Source organism: Cyprinus carpio, chromosome A8 (genome assembly GCF_018340385.1).
Source record: "Cyprinus carpio isolate SPL01 chromosome A8, ASM1834038v1, whole genome shotgun sequence".
Lineage (NCBI taxonomy): Eukaryota > Metazoa > Chordata > Actinopteri > Cypriniformes > Cyprinidae > Cyprinus > Cyprinus carpio.
Genome location: NC_056579.1, coordinates 21,063,738 through 21,074,671, shown reverse-complemented (window position 1 = coordinate 21,074,671; position 10,934 = coordinate 21,063,738). Strand labels below are relative to the sequence as shown.

The 10,934-nt window shown below is 33.6% G+C and overlaps 1 protein-coding gene across 1 annotated transcript in view; it reads right to left on the bottom strand.

Annotated features, from left to right (window-relative positions):
- Window positions 1-9,926: 9,926 nt before the first annotated feature.
- LOC109077346 (neuropeptide Y receptor type 1-like) overlaps window positions 9,927-10,934 on the bottom strand; it is a 15,797-nt gene continuing 14,789 nt past the window's right edge. Inside the window, exon 2 of the mRNA XM_042762761.1 lies at window positions 9,927-10,934. This exon is cut by the window's right edge and continues 1,817 nt beyond it. The gene's annotated coding sequence lies outside the window, so the exon portion shown is untranslated.

Genomic DNA, 10,934 nt, shown 5'->3' with positions numbered 1-10,934 from the left:
TCTGTAAGCTCAAGCTTCCCAGATGCCCTATCCCTACCATCTTTGATGTGGAGCCATCAAAATTTAGCTCTCATGTGTTCGGTGATGCATCCAAGTTTGCCTATGGATCGGCTGCTTATCTCCTCATTGAGCAACATGGAAATATCCATATCTCCTTCATCATGGCCTGCTCTAGGGTAGCCCCCAAACAGCAGCTGTCAATGCCACATCTTGAACTGTGTGCAGCACTGATAAATGCCCAGCCTGCCAAGTTTCTCAGACAGGAACTGACTATCGCCAAAGATGAAGTAAAATTGTGGACTGACTCTACTATACTGTGTAGGTATAAGATGTACATCGAGACAAGAGTGGCGGAAATCCAAGAGTTGACAAAGCTCCATTCATGGAGGTATTTGGTTTCCTCAAATAACCTCAAATAAATCTACCTTCAGCTCGCCTACGATTGTAGCAACTGCACTTTTATTTGACTGGAGTTGATTGCTTTTGGACCCTTCATTGTTAAGTTAAGGGGTATAATTTTCAAGTGTTTGACAATCAGATGCTTTCACCTTGACCTCCTGAACAGCATCAATACTGATGCATTTTTGTTGGCATTAAGGCACATGGGAAAGGGAGATCATAACAGTAAAGTCTGTGTTGTGAGTAGTTGTTGGGAACCAGTCTATTTCTGAGGAAGTACTACACACAGTACTGATTGAAGTAGAGGCATCCTAAACAGCAAGCCCTAAGGGTATGTTTCATCCAATGTGTCAGACTTAGACCTAACATGCTGCTTATTAGGTGGCGAGATGCCTCACTTTACCAGGTAATTTACACTCCAAAACCCCTATTCAAGCACCGCTGGATTAATTCTCAAACCATTGTTGATCACTTCTGGTCATATTACACTTAACATTACCTCCCAGGCTTCAAGACACTCCAGAATTGGCAGCGGGAAGCCAAAGATCTAACTGAGATCATGGTGGTAATGATGGTCGATCCACAGCTTCTCAGAACTCAGTGCCAGTTGGTCGGGTTGTCAAACTGATACCCAGTGCTGATGGACACATCAGGTCAGCTCGAGTCCAGGTCAATGATCGTCTATACCTATGACCTGTGGCCAAACTTATCTGGCTTCCATCACTTCCAGATGGAAGTGAAATTGACTTCAAAGACTAGGGAATTTATCTTTAGACATATTAGATATGCTAATCTGGGGTCAGCTATTCTAAATTCCCTATATATGTGTACCCTGAAAGGACTTTTATTATGAATGTATGCCCTTGTTTCCGCTATATCACTTTCACCAGCCGCTTGCTCTGCCATTTTTTTCAGGTGTGAATGTGCATGACTGAATGTAAGTTTATTTAATTATACACCATCATAAGTGATAATAGTTTAATTGTTGTGTTTAAATATTCAGCTTGTGCAGTCAAACTTTGCATTGTTCATAATGTTGTAATATTCAAGATATATACATTGATTCATGTGCTTATGTTCTCTCCTGTTAATCCTCTCCTTGCCATGTGGGTTTATGTATAACATGTCAGTAACATGTTGTTATTTATATGTCTGTAATGTACACCGATGTATATGTTATTCTGTTTATTTCAGAAAGACCACATTTAACATGTTCCTTGTATTTGAAAAAAACACACAAAAGGCAAAGCTCAGACATGGTGCAAGCTCCCATTATAAATTTAGTGCTTCTGCAGAACATTTCACAACACAGAGAGAATATTTCACTTCTCTCTGAACACACCAGTTCTCAGCTTCCATAATCGCTTGCCTTTATTTGTATTTATGCAACTGCCATTCATTGTAATTGTTTTATGTTAGAGCAGGTGCTGGATCTCAGCTGTAATTAAATACATTTGAGTGGATTTCATGGAATCCATTTAGTATTCTATTCATTAGTGTGGTGTAATATTTCTATAACAGATACAAGTACACAAAACGACAGATGCAATCTAATTATTCAGATGGGTCATGGAGGGAAGCGGTTGTGAGGATTTGTTGATAGTTAAATGCATGAAGTTTCCCGTACTGTTTCCTTCATTCTAGCAAAGGTGTTCAAAACAGAAAGACGATTTAATACCACAAATGATCCAAACTGTGTTTACATGAGGTTATCCAGGATTTTTGTGAAGTCCACACGTTCATGTCTTACACTAAAAAATATTTAATGTTGGTGATAAAAATGTATACACAATGTGCTCGTCTGTGTTCTTTTATGCTGTATTAACCCTAGAGTGCCTGTTCTGGTGCTGTATAATACTGCCAATACACCATATATGGATAAAATTTGGAGATTGTTTGACATCCTATGAATTAGGCATGAATTTCACAGTGAAATATTAGAAGTGAAGTTAGACTGCTGTGGCACGACATGCTACATTCTGATAAGACCTATTATGTGTCTGCGAGAGGTAATTAAAATGTTATTCAAAGCAAAGTACACATGAAACAGAAAGATAAATTGTATGTGCTTCTTATGTCTGCCCTGCCTCAGATAACCTGATATAGACACTGTCTAAAAAAGCACATTCATACCTCAGCTGATGTCCCATATCTGTCCCCATGCTGTACTTTAAGTAATTGTAATGCCTTTATTTGAGTCAAATGATTTGACATCCACAATGCCATTAGACACTGCATTGAAATCTATCAGTGTGGGTCAACATAACTGCCCATTTGAAAAAGAAGTGTGCTTAGTTGTATTTAATGTGTATGTATAGTGTACTTTAAAAAAAATGTATTTGCAGTTACTATAATATTACTGGAATAATAGGCCTTTTAGGTGTACTTAGAGTTCACTTTCTTAACACACTTACAGTGGGTATAGAAAAGAATCACCCATTTAGATGGTGAGCTGTATTGATTTTCCTCCAGACATATCGCTTGTTGTTGGGGCCAAATAATTAAATTTTAGTCTCATGTCGCCTTAGAATCATCAAGGTGCGTTTTGGCAAAGCTCAGTCTGACTGCTTGTGGCCTTTCTTGAGGAGTGGCTTTTGTCTTGCAACCTTCCCATAAAAGCCATATTTGTGGAGAATTTGTGATATTGTCACATGCACACAATGCACAATCCACTGTTTTGACAGTGCCTTGCCACCCACAGTGGATTGTTGCTTCAGTTGCACTACTAAGGACTGAAATGCTCAAGGAAAGCTCTTTTCATTATTATTATTTTCTATACCTACTGTAAGTACACTTAAGTGCAAAAATGATGACCATAAAAGTGGTCATAATGGCAGCAGTACACATTTCAAAGACAACAGAAGTAATTATGGAACCACATATAAATATATACTTATGTGTGTCAAAAACACTCTTAAGTTTAATTAATTGCATTTAATAAATTTAAGCTATAATACATTTTCACTTAATTGCAAATAACACGTATTTAATAAAATATATTATAATATTATTTCTGTAGTACTCTGTTGAAAAAGAATGCTAAAGTGTAATTCTTTTACACAAGGGATGACAGATAATTTTACAGTAATACACAGTTTTCCATATGCTTCCTACAACACAAACCGAATGTATATGAATAATATACATGAATAAATACATTCAAAAAAAATATATTATTTAATAAATATTAATAAATAATAAATATTAAATAATTTTTTTGTTGTTGTTTTTTTTTTAAATCATGTAATTAGCTCTGCACATTTGATCACTTTTTCATTTTATTATTATTTTTATTTTATTTGACAAATACTGTATGTCACCATATGCAATCTTTTTTTGAGATCACTTTTTCATTGTATTATTATTTTTATTTTATTTTTGGGGGAGAACTCAAGTAGTCGGGTTGAGTTCTGCACATTTGATCACTTTTTCATTTTATTATTATTTTTATTTTATTTTTGGGGGAGAACTCAAGTAGTCGGGTTGATTCAGTTATATTAAATCATTTCCTTGACTTCAATGAAACCAGTAAATTTAAATGTTGCTACCTGGAGAATATGCTTCAGACTGACTAAACACTGTGTATTCAGTCATAATGTCAGAGAAATTCAATACTATCTCTGGACTATAATCTGTGGACTCTGCCTTGTATTTCAGCCATCCAGTTTATTGTGTGTGTGACAGAAGTGAATTTGATTTAAGATCAGTTAACACAACCTCCATTAATAAAAACATGGAGCATGGTAAAACATGGTAAAACAACCTTAACTGCACACATCAAAACTTAAAGCATATTTAAAGTTTATTTAGGCATGGTCTATATCTTAAAACTCTCAGAAATGTCTCAAAAATTAGTAACAAGCACTAAGAAACACAAAAGAACTACAACAGATGGAGGTTAAAAGATTTAATATACATGAAAGTACATTCAAGAATTGAGAAAAACATCAACATAGGTTCAATATAAACTTTAATTAAACTTTTTAAATATTACCAAATATCCAATGACATGAATAATGTACGAATAACTATAGAGTTGAGAATATTACTGCTGATCCTTCATTAGATGGCCATCTGAAATCTTCACAAACCAAAGCAATTAAAGCAAATGACAGCATTTTGATTAGAAAATGGTGATACTCATAATTCTTGGTTCCTCTTATGAAATGAGGCCATTATGAGTCAAAATGAGTCAAATCCCTTGTGTGTGTAAACATACTTTGTAATAAAGCTCATTCTGATTCTGATAAGATTGATACTGGATCACGTAGCAACTGTTTTTAAGACAATAAATCAAGTTGAATATATTAAATAGTTCTGAACTATATAAATTAATTATGATACTAATTTCTGTAAGTTACATATGGCACATTCATTTGCCCAAAACAGCAAATTGTAAAGATTTATATGTGAAAAAAATCAACAGTACATTTGTGTATAGTTTACATAGTGTTAGGACCTACAGTTTGTCCAGGAGATTTTCAGTCTTCACTGGGTTTGTAAACAGCGTTTTTTATGCTGTATATTTCAGCCACATTAATGGAAATTTGCCTTATGTGACTTTGTATTTATGGCAGGTCTATTGTAAATGCTTTATTGTGAGCAGTGCAGATATCAGCTTTATGCTAAACAGCTGGCTGACCTCAGGCACACTCCACACATTGTGGCCAGCAAAATAACTCTGCTAAAAAGAAAATGAGAAAAAAGTATTGATTCACATAAATACCTCAAAGCAATTTTCTAAAGGTGTATTGCTGGAATATAGGTTTTCCACATTGCAGGCTGTCCAGACAATAACTGACCCTCCAATATGTGAAAAACAGAGAGAGGGAAACTACTGATGCTTCTGAAATATACTGTATCACACCATAAATATCTTTGTAAATGGTGGCTGAATGTTTAACTTTTCCAGGTGAATGGCTATATGTTTTTATGGCAACACATTAATGCCTTTCACTCTCTATGCAACCATGCTTTTGGGATACTCAAGCTAGTATAGTTAAAACATCAATCTCCCCACTCAGTCAGGCCCTAAGACCAACATGGACCATTTTAGCAAAACACGATCAATAAGAATAAACTTGTAGAGCTACACTGTGTGTGCGAAGTGAACAAATGCTATAGTTAATGTGCTATCAGTGCTATGTTTTGATGAGTGCTTTGCTTAATAAATGATAAGAGCAGTGTGTCTCTCAGACCTCAACTGTAACAGAACTAAGCAGTGAGGAAATAATCGATTAATATCAAGCTAGATATCATCAGTGAGCACTCAGGCCCTGTCCCAAATATGCACTTGACTTGGTCCTTTGACTTCATAGCCTTCATTACATGAGTTTGTACCAGACTGTCATGTTTGGCATGTCTGTGTTGTGTCTTCTATGTGTCCTTTCACAAAACCTTTTTTTTTTTTTTTTTTGCACCTTGTGTGGCATTACGTCACCAAATTATAGCTATGAGGAGAACTGCAAGAATGAGGTTGTCATTCGGGACAGGACAATAGCAGCATGTTATGGCTTGCTGTACAATATTCAATAAGCAAGCCACAGGTATTTCAAAATAAAAAGTATAAAAACATAAGAATGGCAAGATATTTATGTGTATAATGATCCATGTTTAAGTATACCTTTGTTAATAAGTACACTTTAGCATACTGTTACAAGAGCACAGAAATAATATTTTTAAGCAATATACTTAAGTGTGAACTGAATGTGAACTGAAGTTAATTGCATGGTCAATGCAATTAAATAAAAATTAAAATAAAATAATATAGTTTAAATGTATATTAAATGCAATTAGTTAAACATAAGAGTACTTTTTTGACCTGCTTAAATAGGACTTAAACATGTCTTTATATGTAATATCATAATTACATCTGTTGAATTTGAAATATGGTTAAAGTGTGCTGTTGAATGTACTGACAAGCATTAAACTAAACTAAAATATACTTTAATGTCATCCATAGTGAAACTTGTATGTCATGTATTTAAATATATAATAAATATTTTATCAATGTACTTGTAATTTAGAACATTTTGAAATATATTAACTTGAAATGTAATATTTAATAACAGACTACAGTTAAAATTATAGTCAAGTACTTTATGTACTTTAATGTAAAATGTTCTTATTTAAAGCATGGATAAAAAAATTATTAATAATAATTATTAAATTATTAAAACAATGCTTAAAATGTACTTTAAAATTTTCATTTGACATAATTACAAAGTGCACTTTTTAAAAATGCACTCAAGTGTGTTAAGAAACATATGGAAGTGAACTCTTTTAAACCACACTTAAGTGGCCTTTTGTTTCATTAATATATTATCTGCAAGTACTGTTTTTTATTTTTTTATTTTAAATATACTGCAAGCTCACATTCAATACAATTATGCACACATCTTTTCACAAGGGTATACTAAACAAAGTGACATCTGACATTTGCAGAGTGTCTCTCTGTGTGTGTGTGTGTGGGGGTACTAGATCAAAAACTTCACAAGTTCATTGGCATTTAATTTTAATAGACATCTGACATTTGCAGAGTGTCTCTCTGTGTGTGTGTGTGTGTGTGTGTTCTATCTATCTATCTCTCTATCTATCTTTCTAGGGGAGAGTGTGATTTGAGCCTGGGGGGAAGTTGAGACACCCCTTGTTTCTAACCTTATATTTAATATATTATAATATTTATGTTTTTTTTTTGTATATATATATATTATCCATTTTATTCACCCTGTGATTGAGAGAGCCCCATGGAATAATTGGTAACTTTTAAGTTTTTTTTAAAAAAAAAGTTTTTTTGCTGTTCAAAGTGATTTTTGTATGTTCAAGGACTCATGCTTCTTGTGTTTGAACAATTACAGACAAATCGCGAAAAAAAAAAATGGTAGGAGTGGGGTAATTTGAGGCAAAAGTCCTGGGGTAAGTTGAGCCAGTGGCTCACCCCTTCTTATGGTTATAAATCATTGTTTACGGTGGCCGAGAAGTGCAAAACAGATTACAATTCTGAAAACAAAACAACAAATTACAAATGCAAATCTAAAAAACACAACAACAATTCAGAAAACATTATAACAAGTCAGAAAACACAATGACAAATTCTAAAACAAAATAACAAGTCATAAAACACAACGACAAATCCAAAAACAAAACAACATTTCAGAAAACACAACGACAAATCCAAAAACAAAATTACAAGTCAGAAAACACAATGACAAATCAGACAAACCGGAACGAAAACAAAATTACAAGTCAGAAAACACAACGACAAATCAGACAAACCGGAAGAGGTAGGTATAGTTTGAGACAGCGCCACTGGTTCGGGAGTACTCACCACTGACTGGATGAGACATCTGTCAATTAACCTATACAGAAAGAACCAGCTGAAGAACAGAGTCGTGGTAGAAAGTTCGGAGATGGTCTTAAAGTAGCTCAGTTTAAATGTATGAATTGCGCTTACTATGGAATAAAACATATGGAGTGTCTATTCAAACTTTGTGCAAATAACCTGCCTTATTGGCAGTGACTCAACACTTTAGTAGCGGTGATAATTAATCAGTTTTGGTGGTGCAGATGGTTAAATGTGTGGCTTTTGCTTTTTGACTCGATAGACCAGGGTTCGATCCCGCCTTTTGACGAACTTTTTTTTCTCCCTTTTCAAATCTTATATTAGCAATCGGTTCTATTTACACTAAGTGAAAAAAGCAGTATTATTAGCAATATGCTATTTACACTAAATGCAAATACCTATTTACACTGTGTTAAAATAGTAGGATTTTCTGCTATGTATACTACTTGTTGCAAATAGTGGCAATTATCTGCACTTCAGTATTGTAGTACATTATAAAACAGCATGAAATAATAATGTATTGAGTGTAAAATATAATTTTAATTCAAATTATTAAATGAATGCCATGTTATTGGTAGAATAAAGCCCTCTGTACACCTACCCTAACAAAACCCTATATTTAATTTTCACCTTTTTGATTATTTCCTTAATTTTTATTGACAAGAAATGCCTTTACGATGTGATACGAGATTTGAAAAGGGAGGGAAAAAAAAGTTTGGCAAAAGGTGGGATCGAACCTGGGTCAAATCGCGTCAAAATACCAAGGATACTCACCTAACTACCAGCACCACAGGAGCTGATTAATCACAGCTGCTATTAAAGTGTTGAGACACGTTGGAGAACGGAGTTACTGCCAATAAGGCAGGTTATTTGCACAAAGTGTAGACACTCCGTATATTTTATTCCATAGCTATACCTACCTCTTCCAGTTTGTCTGATTCGTCTGGTTCTTTCTGTATACGTTGATTGACAGATGTCTCGTCCAGTCAGCGTTGAGTAACCCCAAACCAATGGAGCTGTCTCAAACTATACCTACCTCTTCCAGTTTGTCTGATTTGTCGTTGTGTTTTCTGACTTTTGTTTTCGAATTTGTCATTGTGTTTTCTGACTTGTTATAATGTTTTCTGAATTGTTATTTTGTTTTTTAGATTTGCATTTGCATTTGTAATTTGTTATTTTGATTTTAGAATTGTAATCTGTTTTGCACTTCTTGGCCACCATAATAATTTTACTGTAATTCAACATTATACTACATACATTTTAAACACTTTTGATTTTATTCTTTTAAACTTGATTTTGTTCTGAAAATTGTAAAAATTTTAAAAGGCCTTGTTTATTAAAATTGGCAATTGAAGTTTTTATGAAATTGTATTTCCCTGCAACACGACGTGAAAATGTACAGTTTTACTTCAGCATCATCACTGGCACAGTTTAACTCCTTGTGGCTCCTTGAGCCAAGAGACCACTTTTTTTTTTTTTTTTTTTTTTTTTTGGAAAGCCATATTTTTTAATCAGTTTGTTTTAGATCCAATGTGATTATTCCCAAGGGTGCACCACATCCTGAAATGTATATACATATTTAAGTTGCACCCATTACTGTCGTGTGCTCACTTTAAAAACACCATGAGTAAAAACTGGCTCAACTCACCCCGCTCTCCTCCACTGGCTCTGCACCCCTTTACCTAAATACATTACTTACATTACATATGCCCTCTAGAAGCTTGCATTCTGCAAGTGAACGATGCATTATTGTGCCATCTCAAAGAGGCACAAAATCACATTCACTGACTTTTTCATTAACTGTTCCTTCCTGATGGAATGACCTGCCAGCTCAAACTGAGCAGCTGAGTCCTTAGCCATCTTCAAGAAATGACTAAAAACACATCTGTTCCATCTTTATATGACCCTCTAATTCTAGCACTTTATATTCTATTTAAGTCTACTTTATCTATTTATCTTCATTTTATAAAAAAAAAAACACTAGCTTTCTATTTTTTTTTCTATTCTATCTACTTTTTTTCTTTGTGTGTGTGTGTGTGTGTGTATATATTATGTGTATATAAATATATATATATATATCTATATATTATATATATATATATAATATCTATATATAATATATAAATATAATACCTTGCTATGTGTACTGCGTTAGGCTAACCAAGACTTGTCATTTGCACTTACATATTGTTGCTCTTTTGTTAGTTTTGATTGCTTCTATTATCATCATTTGTAAGTCGCTTTGGATAAAAGCGTCTACTAAATGACTAAATGTAAATGTAAATATATATATTATACAAATGCTACTTGGAACATGCACATTGTTTAGATTAGATCCACAGTCCAGTGAAAGTGCAAATGAGGAACTGAATCTATAATTCACTTGGATAACTTTTGCAAATAAAGCCATTCTGCAAAGGACACAGTGTGTTTATACTGATTAACATTTAGATCAAATTAAACAAATTACACCTGTCACACAGCGCAAAAAAAAATAAAAATAAAAATAAGTAAATAAATAAATTGTAAATGATTGTACATACCAGTTTGAAATAGCAGACTTTCTACTCCTAATCAATGACAGAATGTGCTTGTATAGTCATGATGCTGTATAATAACTATTACATAAGACTATAACATCTGTTTTGTAATGTACACATTATACACATATTGCTAGTTCTGCACCTTCCTTTAAAAAAAACGTTAAAAATGATTTACTCACCTTCATGTTGTTCCAAATTCATATGACTTTATTTTCTTGGCGAAACACAAGAGGTTGGTCTTTTTCATGCAATTACATCAAACAGCGACTGAAGCTTTCAATCTTAAAAAAGACAACAAAACACTGTAAAAGTGTTCCATATGAATCATGTGCTGTATATCATGTTTTTTGAAGAGACTGAAACAGACTGAAATCATCTACCCTGTTATGTTCATTAGAGATTAAATCATTATTTTGAGTCAGATGTTTACAATGAAGTTGATCAGGTTCAAAATGGCAGTATGATTGATCCGTTCACAAAGATTTTCAGTTCAAAATGACATAAATTCCAAGGCTGTTGTGTGATTTCAGAAAACTTGGAATAAAGCACACAAGTCATATGCACTGGTTTTATGATGCATTTATGGTGCTTTTGTGTTCCACAGAAGAAAGTAAGTCACAGGTTCGGAACAACATGAGTAATGATGACAG